This window comes from Aotus nancymaae, unplaced genomic scaffold, assembly GCF_030222135.1.
Source record: "Aotus nancymaae isolate 86718 unplaced genomic scaffold, 86718_ANA_hifiasm-v0.15.2.pri h1tg000040l, whole genome shotgun sequence".
Taxonomy (NCBI): Eukaryota; Metazoa; Chordata; class Mammalia; order Primates; family Aotidae; genus Aotus; species Aotus nancymaae.
The window spans coordinates 129,745,125-129,758,313 of NW_026988454.1; positions in this window are offsets into that span (position 1 = coordinate 129,745,125).

The following is a 13,189-nucleotide window of genomic DNA, read 5'->3' on the forward strand; positions in this document are numbered from 1 at the left end:
ATTATTTTAGAATTAGTGAGTTGTGGCACTTTATATTTTTTGAGAAAATATCTATTTAATTTAAATGTCAAATTTATGTATGTAGAATTGTTCATAGAATTCTTTTATTATCCTTTTGATGTCTATAGAATCTTTGATGATCTCTCACTTCATTTCTGATGTTGGTGATTTCTATCTTCTGTCTTCTTTTTTTCTTTGTGAGTCTTGCTAGTGGTTTGCCAGTTTTATTAATATTTCAAAGAGCCAGCTGTTTGCTTCATTGATTTTTTTGTGTTTGTTTTTGCTTTTGTTGTTCTGTTTTCAGTTTCATTGTTCTTCTTGCTTTTTATTTTGCTGTTCTTTTTTTAAATTCTTGAGGTGAGAGCATAGATTATTGGTTTGAGACTTTTCCTCTTTTCCAATGTATACACTTAGTGCTTTAAGTTTACTTCTCAAATGCAAATCAAAACCACAATGAAATGCCATCTCACGGCAGTCAGAATGGCGATTATTAAAAACTCAAGAAACAGCAGATGCTGACAAGGTTGCAGAGAAATAGAAACACTTTTACACTGTTTGTGGAATGTAAATTAGTTCAACCATTGTGGAAGACAGTGTGGCAACTCCTCAAAGATCTAGAACTAGAAAATCCATTTGACCCAGCAATCCCATTACTGGGTATATACATAAAGGAATACAAACCATTCTATTATAAAGGTACTTGCATGCATATGTTCATTGTAGCACTATTCACAATAACAAAGACATGGAATCAACCCACCTGCCCATCAGTGATAGACTGGATAAAGAAAATGTACATATACACCATGTAATGCTATACAGCTATTAAAAGGAATGAAATAATGTTCTTTGCAGGGACATGGATGGAGCTGGAAGCCATTATCCCCATCAAACTTACGTAGGAACAGAAAACCAAACACCACAAGTTTTAACTTATAAGTGGGAGCTGAACAATGAGAACACACGGACACAGGGAGGGGAAAAACACACACTGGGGTCTGTCCAGAGTGAGGGTGGGAGCAGGAAGAGCATCAAAAAATAGCTAATGCATACTTGGCTTAATAATTAGGTGATGGGTTGATATGTGCAGCAAACCACCATGGCACATGTTTACCTATGTAACAAACCACATCCTGCACATGTATCCCTGAACTTAAATTTACTTATCATAACTACTATAACTGTATCCCACAAATACTGATATGGTATATTTTCATTTTTGTTTAGTTGTGTTTATTGTGTGTATTTTTTAAAAATTTCCTTGAGACCTCCTTGACCCATGTATTTCTAAGTGTGTTGTTTTGTCTCCAAATGTTTAGAGATTTTCCTGCTATTTTTCTGTTGTTGATTTCTGGTTTGGTTCCATTGTGGTAGGAGAATACTTTCTGTATGATTTTATTGCAAAAATTTGTTGGTGTTGGTTTTATTGTCTTAGATATGGTCTATCTTGGCATATATTCTCTAGGCACTTAAAAAATGTGTATTCTGGCTGGGCACAGTGGGTCACACTTGTAATCCCAGCACTTTGGGATGCTGAGGCTTGTGGATCACCTTAGGTCTGGAGTTCAAGACCAGCCTGATCAACATGGTGAAACCTTGTCTCTACTAAAAATGCAAAAATTAGCTGGGCATGGTGGCGTGTGGCTGTAATCTCAGCTACTCGAGAGGCTGAGGCAGGAGAATTGCTTGAATCCTGGAGGCGGATGTTGCAGTGAGCAGAAATCACGCCATTGCACTCCAGCCTGGGCAATAAGGGTGAAACTCTGTCTCAAAAAAAAAAAAAAAAAAAAAAAAAAAAAAAAAGTGGCCGGGCGCGGTGGCTCACGCCTGTAATCCCAGAACTTTGGGAGGCCGAGGCAGGTGGATCACGAGGTCAAGAGATCAAGACCATCCTGGTCAACATGGTGAAACCCCGTCTCTACTAAAAATACAAAAAATTAGCTGGGCATGGTGGCGCGTGCCACCAGCTACTCAGGAGGCTGAGGCAGAAGAATTGCCTGAACCCAGGAGGCGGAGGTTGCGGTGGGCCAAGATCGCGCCATTGCACTCCAGCCTGGGTAACGAGTGAAACTCCGTCTCAAAAAAAAAAAAAAAAAAAAAAAAGTGTATTCTGCCATGGAATACTATGCAGCCATAAGAAGAATGAGATCCTGTCCTTTGTAGGGACATGGATGGAGCTGGACGCCATTATCCTTAGCAAACTAATGCAGGAACAGCAAACCAAATACTGCATGTTCTCACTTATAAGTGGGGGCTAAATGATGGAACACATGGACGCATAGACAGGAAAAACACATACTGGGGCCTATTGGAGGGTGAAGGTTGAGAGGAGGCAGAGGATGAGGAAAAATAACTAATGAGTACTCGACTTCATTCCTGGATAATGAAATAATCTGTACAGCAAACCCCCATGACACAAGTTTACCAATGTAACAGACCTGCACATGTACCTCTGAACTTAAAAGGCAGGGGAGAAAAATCTCATGGAATCTACCAAAAGCAAAGAAAAAAAAAAAAAAAAAGAATGTATCTTCTGTTGTTAGGTGGCGTGCTTTATAAGTGTTGATTAGATCTTATTGGTTGATGTTGTTTAATTTTATATTTTTTCTGAATTTTTGTCTGATCAATTGTTGAGAGAAAACTGTTGAAGTCTTCAACTATCATTGATTTGCCTATTTTCAGTTCTATCAGTTTCTGTTTTATGTAATTTGCAGCCCTGTTGTTTGGTGCATACATATTTAAGACTGCTATGTCTTTTTGGTAGATTGACCCTTTTATCATTATATAGTGTCCTTATTCATTTCTAGTAGTTTTCTTTGTTCTGAATTTATTTGATATTAATATAGCCATCCTTTCTTTGTTTATTATTTTTTGGATGTTATGTTTTTCTATCCTTTGACTTACGAACTGCCTATATTATTATATTTGAAGTGAGTTTATCATAAATAGCAAATAATTGTGTCATATTTTTAAAACCACTGTGCCAAGCTCTGTCTCTTATAATTGATGTATTTAGGCCATTTATATTTCATATAATATTTTTATGTCCAGGGTTAAGTCTGACATTTTATTTTTTGTTTTCTGTTTATTCTCTCTGTTTTTCATTTCTTTGTTTCCTTTTTCATTGCTTTCTAAACCAGTTTAAAATTCTGCTTTATTTATCTATAGTTATGTGTGTATACGTGTGTGTACCACTTTGTTTAGCTGTTTTAGTGGTTGTTCTAGATATTACATTTATTTACATAACTTGTCTATTGTCATCAATGATCAGTCTGAGTGGTGCATTGAAATTTCTTCTCCCTTTATGTTTGTTTACCCTCCTTCGTTTATAATTGCCTGTAATATTTTCTCTGTATACATTTATAACCATATGATACAGTATTACAAGTTTTTCTTAAATCCCATAATTTAGATCACTCAAGAGAAGGAAAGTCCATTTTTTCAATCCACATTTTTTCTTGCCATGTTCTTTCTTCCTGATGTTCCAACTGTCCTTAATTTGACTTTTTTTAATTTTATTTTTTATTTTTATTTTTTAGGTAGACCTGTTAGTGACAGATTCTGTTAATTTTCCCTCATCTGTGTTTGTCTTAATTTTCCTGGATATTTTTGCTGATAAAGTGTTCTAAGTTGACAATTTTTTTTTTCTTTCAGCACTGGAAAAATGTGGTGCTACCTCCTTCTGGCATACACGTTTCTGATGAAAATTCTGCTCAGTCACTTTTTTTTTTTTTTTTACCTGTTAGATGTCATTTATCTCTTGCTGCTTTCAAGTTTTTTGTCTTTAATTTTTAGTTATTACTCTGTTTTTGGTGTGGCTTTCTTTAGATTTGTCCTGTTTGGAGTTCACTTGCCTTCTTAAATCTCTAGATTTATGTCTTCTACCAAATTTGGGAAGTTTTCAGCCATATTTATTTGATAATTTTTTCAACTTCACTCTCTTTTTCCTCTCATTTTGGGACTCTGAGTATATGAACATTAAATCTTTTGTTATAGCCCCATGGGTCCCTGAAGCTTTGTCCATTTTGTTCGAGTGCCATCTTTCTTTCTTTTTTCTTTTTCTTTCTTTCTTCTCTTCTCTTTCTTTCTTCTCTTTCTTTCTTTCCTTCTCTCTCTTTCTCTCTCTCTCTCTCTCTCTCTCTCTCTCTCTCTCTCTCTCTCTCTCTCTCTCTCCAGATTGGGTAATTGCTATTGTTCTTTCTTCAGGGTAGCTAATTCTTCCCTCTGCTCTCTCCTGCTGTTGAGCTTATTTATTGTACTTGCTATTTTGACTATTGCAATTTTCAGTTCTAAAATTTCCACATTTTCTTCCTTTTATATCCTATTTTTATGCTAAAACATCCTATGTTTTTCTTTTCTGCTCTTCTTTTTAAAACACCAAATTGGATATCCTATTTTTTTAATTCTTTAAAGTGTTAATTGCTTATCAAATCAACACTTTAATGATGGTGGCTTTAAAATCTTCATCAGGCTTTTCTTTCTGTTTTGCCATCTATTTTATTGTCTTTTTCAAATTCAATTTGAGATATTCCTGGTTCCTGATATGACAAATAATTTTCAGGTGAAACTTGGACATTTCGGGCATTATGTTCTAAGGCTCTCGGTCTTACTTACACTGTTTTAGCTGGCTTCTTTTAACGTCACTCCAACAGGTAGGTGGGTGAGCTCCATGATGCCAGGTAGGGGTAGAAGTCCAGGTTTCTCACTCTGCCTTCATCAACACCTTAGATAGGTCCTCATTATTACTGAGTGGGAACAGAAATTCTGGCTCCCCATCAGGTGCCCACTGATACCTCCCTAGCTGGTTGGATAGGAGTGCCACTTACTATTCCTCACATGACCTCTGTTGACACCAAGATGGGACAGTGGAGTGGAGAAGTGAGTAGTAGGTGTCAGGAAGTGGGTGCTGGATAAACTCTGGATGGTGATGAAAATCCTGACTCTCCATTAGGCATTGTCTGACACCACCCTAGAGGGGAGGGGAAGAGATGCTTCATTACTGTTGGGTAAGGGATGGAAGTCTAGGTTTCCATTGACATTTCAGGGGGCAGGGGAAGGGAGCACATTTTCACCAAGACAGCATGAACAACCTGACTCCCTGCTCACTTTCTCTGACACCATCCTGGTGTGTGTCCATGTGTATGTTGAAGTGTTGGGCTCCTTATTACAGCCTGGAGAAGAAGAAAGTCTAGGCTCCTCATTTAACCTTGGCTGGTGGGGGTGCAGTCATTTTCTGTGGTGTTTAGCTGGCCCCATCACCCAAGATGGAATGTAGTGGTGCGATCATAGCTCACTGTAACCTTGAACTCCTGGGCTCAAGTGATCCTCCTGCTTCAGCCTTTCGAGTATCTAGGACTACAGGTACATCCCACTATGCCTGACTAATTTTATTATTATTATTATTCATAGAGACAGGGTCTCATTATGTTGCCCAGGGCTGGTCTTGAACTCCTGGCCTCAATCAATCCTCCTGCCTGGACTCCTCCCCAAAATTATTTTAAATGATGTAATACCTGACAAACTTGAATAGGTCCCCTTTATTTGGTTGGAGGCAGAGTATTAGAAATGACCTAAAAAAAGGATTTGTTTCCCATCACTAGACTTATTCACTGTGTCAGTGAGTGTATCAATGGTTTGTGGGAACTGAACTTAAATGAAAACATGTGTTTACTTAAATGTTACAAGAGATGCTTTTATATTTTTAAACTATTGGCTCTTGTGAATTTCAGAAAAATATTGCAAATCATTTAACTTAATTACTTCACTTGCACTCTATGTAAAAATTTAAAAATTTTATCTCTTTGAAAAACTCCTAATAGTAGTGATAATGTTGTTTTGCAACCTCAAATAATTTTCTTACTTTGGACTAATTTTCATTCAGTTAATTAAAAAGTGACTTTTCATTATGTAAAAAAATTCCGAAGTATATCATAGAAAGAAAAAGTATTGGGTCACTAAGTGGTTTTCTATGTATATGTTTGTCCATATTTAATTTTTGCAAAACTCAAATTAAGGTGGTAAATTCAGTGTGGATATACATTCATGTATTGTGTTGATAAGATTAAGTACATTTTAAAACTAAAGTTGAAAGCTTTTTTAAATTTTTAAATTTTTTTCTTTCCTCCACATGGGACTGATTGTCAGAACATATAAAGTTGAAATTTTTAAATAAAACTGTCATTCAACTATATGTATATTTTGGTATGTTTAAAACACACACATGATGAATTCGAATTAATAAGCAAAAAAGAAGAAGATTTATAATTTAAAATTGATCTTGGAATATACACGCTACAGTTAAAGAGACAGGAAAAGCTTTTTCTTTCCCTTTAGTGTAATCTGCCCAGCTAGCAGGGGTTTCTTATCAGAATGCTCTCACTTAATATCTTGATAACTTTTAGTGCCTTGTGCTGATAGCATCAAGTTTTTAAATTATTTTAAAAACACAGAACAACAAAAAACCATTTGCTTCTGAGACACCCAGTTTCTTATAATTGTTACCTTCTTTATGTTTATTTTCAAATGTTTTATTGTCACTCTGGTTATTGAAATACCAAAGCTAAAACAATTGCTCCCTCTCAGGTACCTGTGCACTTTAGTGACAAGTTTCTCTGAATATTATTTTTTGTTGTTACCTTTCTCAAACCTCATACCCTGAATTCAGAATATTAACACTGTGTAGCTATTTTTCATTCCCCCAAATCTTTTTTTCTCACTAGGCAGCCACTACCCATTTGGCCACAGGGTGGCGCTAAAGGCTTAATCTTTCACCTTCCTTCGCCTACTGTGAAGGAAGCTAAAAGTAATTAAAAGTGTTTGGCATGATTTATATATTTTAAATTAACGCTGTACTATCAAAAGAGCTACCCTGTGTCTCAAACCCACGATGTGGTAAAAGCTGACAAATTAAAAACAGTAGCTCAATCTTTTTTAGATTAATTTTGTCCAGGTTAAAAATATTATTGATATATGTTTTAGACATGGCATAGGTTTCAGTAAGGGTAAAAGCATGCTCTTGTTCATACTCCAAGGCTGGCTTGGTGACTGTTAATACATTTATTTTGAAGAATATTTTGCTTCTGGATTTAAAATGCTTCTGTTAGTTTGTAGGAACCCTAATACGCACTTTATAGGGTAGATTAGAAAGAAGACCATGGAAAGTTGTCAATGCCCTCACTGTCTAAAGTGTGTTCACATCTTTGGATTAATGACTGTTAGTCCTTGTGCAATAGTGACATGGAAGATCCTGGTCTTCTATTCTGATATTGTTAGTCACTGTAATAAACAGAGCCATCTGGCCTTGCCATGAACAGATGGTTTCTACTTTTTCCTCATGCTTGTCTGAAGGCCTCTGCTATAAGCTACTCATCAAAAGTTGGGTCTTTTGAGAAAAACAACAGGGAGGACAACCTCAGAGGCTCTGTGGAAATATTTCTACCTTTTTTTTTTTTGTTTGAGATGGAGTCTTACTCTGTTGCCCAGGCTGGAGTGCAGTGGTGAGATTTTGGCTCACTGCAACCTCTGCCTCTTGAGTTCAAGTGATTCTCCTGCCTCAGCCTCCTGAGTGGCTGGGAGGATTGGTGCACGCCACCACAACTGGCTAATTTTTGTATTTTTAGTGGAGATGGGATTTCACCATGTTAGCCAGGCTGGTCTCAAACTTCTGACCTCAAGTGATCTACCTACCTCTGCCTCCCAAAGTGCTGGGATTACAGGCATGAGCCACCCCACCTGGCCTCTACCAGGTATTCTTGACTCTTGATATTGCAGAAAATAGAATTGCAAGAAAAATGTGCTAGTTTAGGCTGATGTTGCCTCCCCGGGTTGGATTATGCCAGGGGACTGAAAAATTAGCATTTATAGAACTGTTTTAGTACAGAAGCAGATGCCTTCATCAACGTAGTCTGCTAACCCCAGACCCCCAGATCAATGGAACAAGAAATGAGACTGAGTAAAGTTGTAAACCAATGTTCAATTGTGATGATTTATTTTAGAATATTGGTTTGAATTTTCTATTTTTTTTCTGATAAGCCTGTCCCGTCCTTTGGAAAAAATGTTCTATTTTACGATAAATATATAAGAAAGCATTTTATTTCTTCTTGGTTTATTTATCTACACTCCTCAATTTTAGCCTATGCTTGTAGAAAATGAAACTAAACGTTCTTTGAGTGGTATCTTGTTCCCAAGGAATCTCAGAATTCAGAAAAAATAAACTACAGTAAATCTTAATATAGATTACAAGATAATTAGGAGAAATTGAGGGTGATAATGATTTTATTGACTGGAATTCTGGAAAGAACTTTTACAATATTTTAAGCTTAGAAAGATCTCAGCAATCCTTTGTGAAATAACATTGAGTGAAAATTTGCTCTCATACATCTATAAAGAACCAAGCATTTTTATAGACAGGATCACTGGTAAAATATATGGTGATTCTATAGAAAATTTGATATATAGTTATTTTCTGCATACTATGCTAGGTGATTTTATGGATCACTTTATGTTTTTGTAGCCACGTATTAAATGTGCAATGAATGGTTCAATAGTCCTTCTATCTGTAAATCTGAAATCACGATTATGGCAGAGATATTATATTCAATGGAAAACTTCACTAAATTGGGAATTAGATTATTAAAGAGCAAGGATTGCAGTTCACATGTGGAAACAGAGTCTATAAAGTTCTCCTAGGACAGGAGCTCATAGCCTATTGAGTCCCCACCTGACAGGTAGCAAATGATGCTACTTCTGACAAGTCCAAGTCACTGGCGAACTTTGGGCATCTCGGAGAAAATGATATTTAATCCACAGTTACAGGCATTGCAAGCAAAATCCTTAGCTGGTGACTTCTCCTGAGGGAGCGTTTTCAGAATAAATGAGTTGATGAGTGAAAATACAATTACTGCTAGGTCATGATAGAAGTAATTATAATTATGATCTTATGGGCTAAGCCATCCAGACAGAGGTGAACTCTAGAGCCTTCAAAGCATAGGACTTTTGTTTTGCTAACTACACAACGAGGACTCTTTATATCTTAACCCTAAAACAGGCCTAATAGAGACGACAAAATGAGTGGGACTGAATAAGGGCATTTCTGAAAAGTTTTTTTTGGTTAATTCTGCCCCTTAAGATCAGAAATTTTGTAGAAAAAGTGTTTCAAAATTATAAATAAGGCAAAATTCTACATGCTTGATTATTTAATATCATACTTGAACCTTTACTCATAATCCTGCCTGATTAAAACCTGAGTGTTTCAGGGATTGTAATTTGCCTAAGAAGAACGCAGCTGGCCGTGTGCGATTAGAGGTTAACCTGCAGAGAGCTGATAAGGGATGGTGGCTTTCTCTTTTATCTGGTAAAGAAGATAACACCAAGGTTATGATTTTATTGCCCACTAGTACCTTAGCTAGAAATTATTTCCTCAGAGAGAGATACAGCTCTGCTTTTCAAATACTCTTTGAATCAAGGCTCTTGTATTCTTCCTGGTTCCCTCGTTGAGTTTGATAAAACTTTGAAAGGTCTCCCAAAGACATTTGTCTCAGAACTAGGCTTTTAGAGTGGAAATGCTGGAACTACGGATGAGAGGCACGTATGTGTAAAGGCCCAGACCACACAGAGAGCAGGTCTGATTAGCCACACCACTGCTGCTGCCCACGGCTTCTAGGCGCTGCTGTTTGTTCTGTTGTTAGGACCTGGACATTGCTGCGGCCACCGCTGAAGACACCTCCTAAACCACTTCTGTTCCAGGAACTTCACTTAAAAAGAAAGAAAAAAAAAACAGAACACTACTTCCCCAAAAGACAGTTCTTCTTCTGTCACTTTTGCTGGAGAAATAAATAGAGTGAAACGTACCCAGCCCCACTGACATGGTTTCCTCCTATGGCTCCCCTTGTGACTGAAGTCTTAGGTGGATGAATTTAATTGGTGGAACTTTGGTGCTGTAGCTTCAAAGAAGGCTAGGGGAAGCGAGCTTTCTGGTTTCTACTTTAGGGAGGCAGGACTCATCATGTAGGGAAATTTCGCAGTACTCTAAGGGTGTTCAAATCTGACGGGCAGCCAGTGAAAACCACAGGTGTGAGGTGCTGGGTGGAGTGGGTGCCGTGAATATATGCTTGCTTCATGGGCTACATCAGTGGTTCTTAAAGTCCAGTTAATGGACAAATTCACAAGAGATAATAAAATGATTGTTTTTGTTTTAAGCCATTAGATTTGGAGGTGTTGTGCTGAACAGCAATAGATAATGGAAACATACAGTATGTATTTTTGTAAGTCTGGCTTCTTCAGTTAATATTGTTTCTATGAGATTCATCCATGTTGCTACATTTTCAGTAGTTCATGAAGTTTCATTGCTTACATAGTATTCTGTTATATGAATATACTGTGTTGTGTTTATCCACTTACTGTTGAAGAACCATTTTGTTAAACCATTTGAGCGTAATCTGTGGACATCATGCCACTTGACTCCTAAATATTTTGTCACGTATAGTTTAAGAACAAGCATATTTCTCCTGCATAACCCTAATACTATCATCACCCCCAAGATACTTAAAATTGATACCATATTATCAAACACACAATCCATATTAAGAAATCCCCCATTGTCCCCGTAATGCCCAATGGTAAATATCTGTTATTTTAAGCTGGTGTCATTCATTACATGGCAATAAATAACTAATACAGTGAGTCTGCTTCTTCCAGGAAGGACCCTCGCGGGGGGTGTGGTGATTCACTCAGACTTCTCTGTCTGTGCATATGTCCCTATTTCATATCTCAGGGTCCAGTCTATCCCAACCAGTGGTCTTGCCTTAGCACAACAGTCCCTGTTAGATTATGCAACAAACATTTCTACAACGTCACAACCTTTATGATAAGCGCCCTGGGCTTGGCCCTCAGCCATATCTGTGCTGGGTTGCAGGAGAAAAGACAGCCTTTAAAACTGCTGTAGAGGCATTTATAGTTTTTCATTCATGTCTTGAGTTTGGATGAAAGGGTTTTAATTTGTCCTTTTTCCTTTGTATGCTCTTTAGGGCAGTCTGATGCAGCCAGTCTATGAAGGTTGGCACAAAAGCCTCCACCGATTCACCCAGCTTTTGTCTGGTACCTGTCCTAATCTAAAACCTTGCCATATGTTACTTTGGTGAAAGGCCAGTGCCACACTCAGTGATGATTTGGCTGTCCCACTTGGTTAGTACTGAATTCACTTCCTTCCTCAACACTCCTGCTACATTGATCTGGAAGTTTCATCTTGAGCCAAGTGATAGTTAATTTTATGTGTCAACTTGGCTAGGCTATGATTTCCAGACATTTGAATACCAGTCTAGATATTGCTGTGAAGGTATTTTTAGATGAGATTTACATTTAAATCAATAGATTTTGGGTAAAGCAGATTACCCTCCATAATGTAAGTGGGACTTCCAATCAGTTCAAGGTCTTAAAAGCAAAGACTGAGGTCCCCCAAGGAAGAGGAAATTCTGCCTCTGCACCGCCTTCAGTCTCGAGGCACAACGTCAGCTCTTCCCGAGTCTCCAGCCTGACTGCAGATTTCCAATATGCCAGCCCCCCAACAGTAGTATGAGCCAATTACTTAAAATAAATCTCTCTCTGCCAACATCCTATTGGCTCTGCTTCTCTGGAGAATCCTGATTCATACAAGCAATTTTCTATAGGAGGCTGTTTGTTTGAGAAATCTGCCCTCTTCTATGTCAACACAGTTTAGAATCTCCATACTTTATCTTTTAGTTTTTGAGAGCATAAATTCTATACTACACATACTCATACTATACTATATATGAAACTGTCATAAACATTGCTGGGAAAAGTTGAATATTGCTGAACCAATTTCCAATGCTTCTGAGTAAGTTCAATGGAGTTAAAACATTTTTCGTCTTACATGGTATGTCCAGTGCCCCAGAGCCAGCAGAGTTAAGAACGTGGTAAGGAAGACCAAAGACAATCCGTACATTCTAGTTTGTTATATAATATAGAACATGTTTATTAGATTCTAAAGGACATAAAAAGAAAATTATATATATGTACAGTGAGAGAGGCTGCAAATTAGGAAGAGAACTAAGGATTATTCTTAATTCCTATCTTCCTTTCTAAATCCCAGTCTTCAGCTGAACACTTTATACTCCCTGTTTATTTTGTTAGATGGAAAAAATGGAAAATTATCTAACATTTGTCATGGAAATATAGGAGAAGTTACTCCCAGAGATATGATATTATTTAAGTCATTGACATATTATTAACCTCAGATGCAAATGGTGGAATTAATAATATTCCTTAGTTCATGCTACACAGTCATTGTTGGTCTAGTGCTAATTTGCATTTGTATTTTTTATTTTTTTAGAAACAGGGTCTTCCTCTGTCACCCAGGCTGGAGTACAGTGGTGTTATCACAGCTCACTGTAAGCTCAAACTCCTGGGCTCAAGCAATCCTCCTGCTTTGGTCTCCCAAGAAGTTAGGACTATAGGCGCCTCCCACCATGCCAGCTAATTGAAATTTTTTAATTTTTATTTTTTGTAAATGGGGTCTTGTTATGTTGCCCATTGGCTTTAGTGCTATGTTAAACTAGTAATTATAGTGAACATTCTTGTCTTGGGAACCTGAGATTTTTCCATTATTTATACTGGTAGTTACAGATTTTTTGGAATATAACCTTTAACAAAACAAGAAAGTTTTGATTCTTACTTCCTCAATTGTTTTTCAAAAATCACAAATGGATACACTTTGCCAAATGCCTTTTATTAATTGATTGAGCAAAGGAAATGACTTTTCTGCCTGTGAATGTGGTGAATATAGCAACAATATATTTTACTGTATTGAACCAGCCTAGCATTCCAAGGATTTCCCATTTGATCTTGATGTGTCATTATTAGCATTGTCATTATTATTATTGTTATTTATACATTGTTTAGAGACAGGGTCTTGCTCTGTTGCACAGGCCGAAGTGCAATGGTGCAATCACAACTTCCTGTAGCCTCAAGCTCATGGGCTCAGGTGATCCTCCTGCCTCAGCCTCCCCAGTAGCTGAGACTACAGGTGCTCACCACCACACCTGGCTAATTTTTTAATTTTATTGTAGAGTCAGAGTCTCAGTATGTTGTCCACACTGCTCTTGAACTCATGGCCTAAAGCGATCCTCCCACCTTGGCCTCCCAGTGTTATTATTTGTCATATTGTTGAATTCTG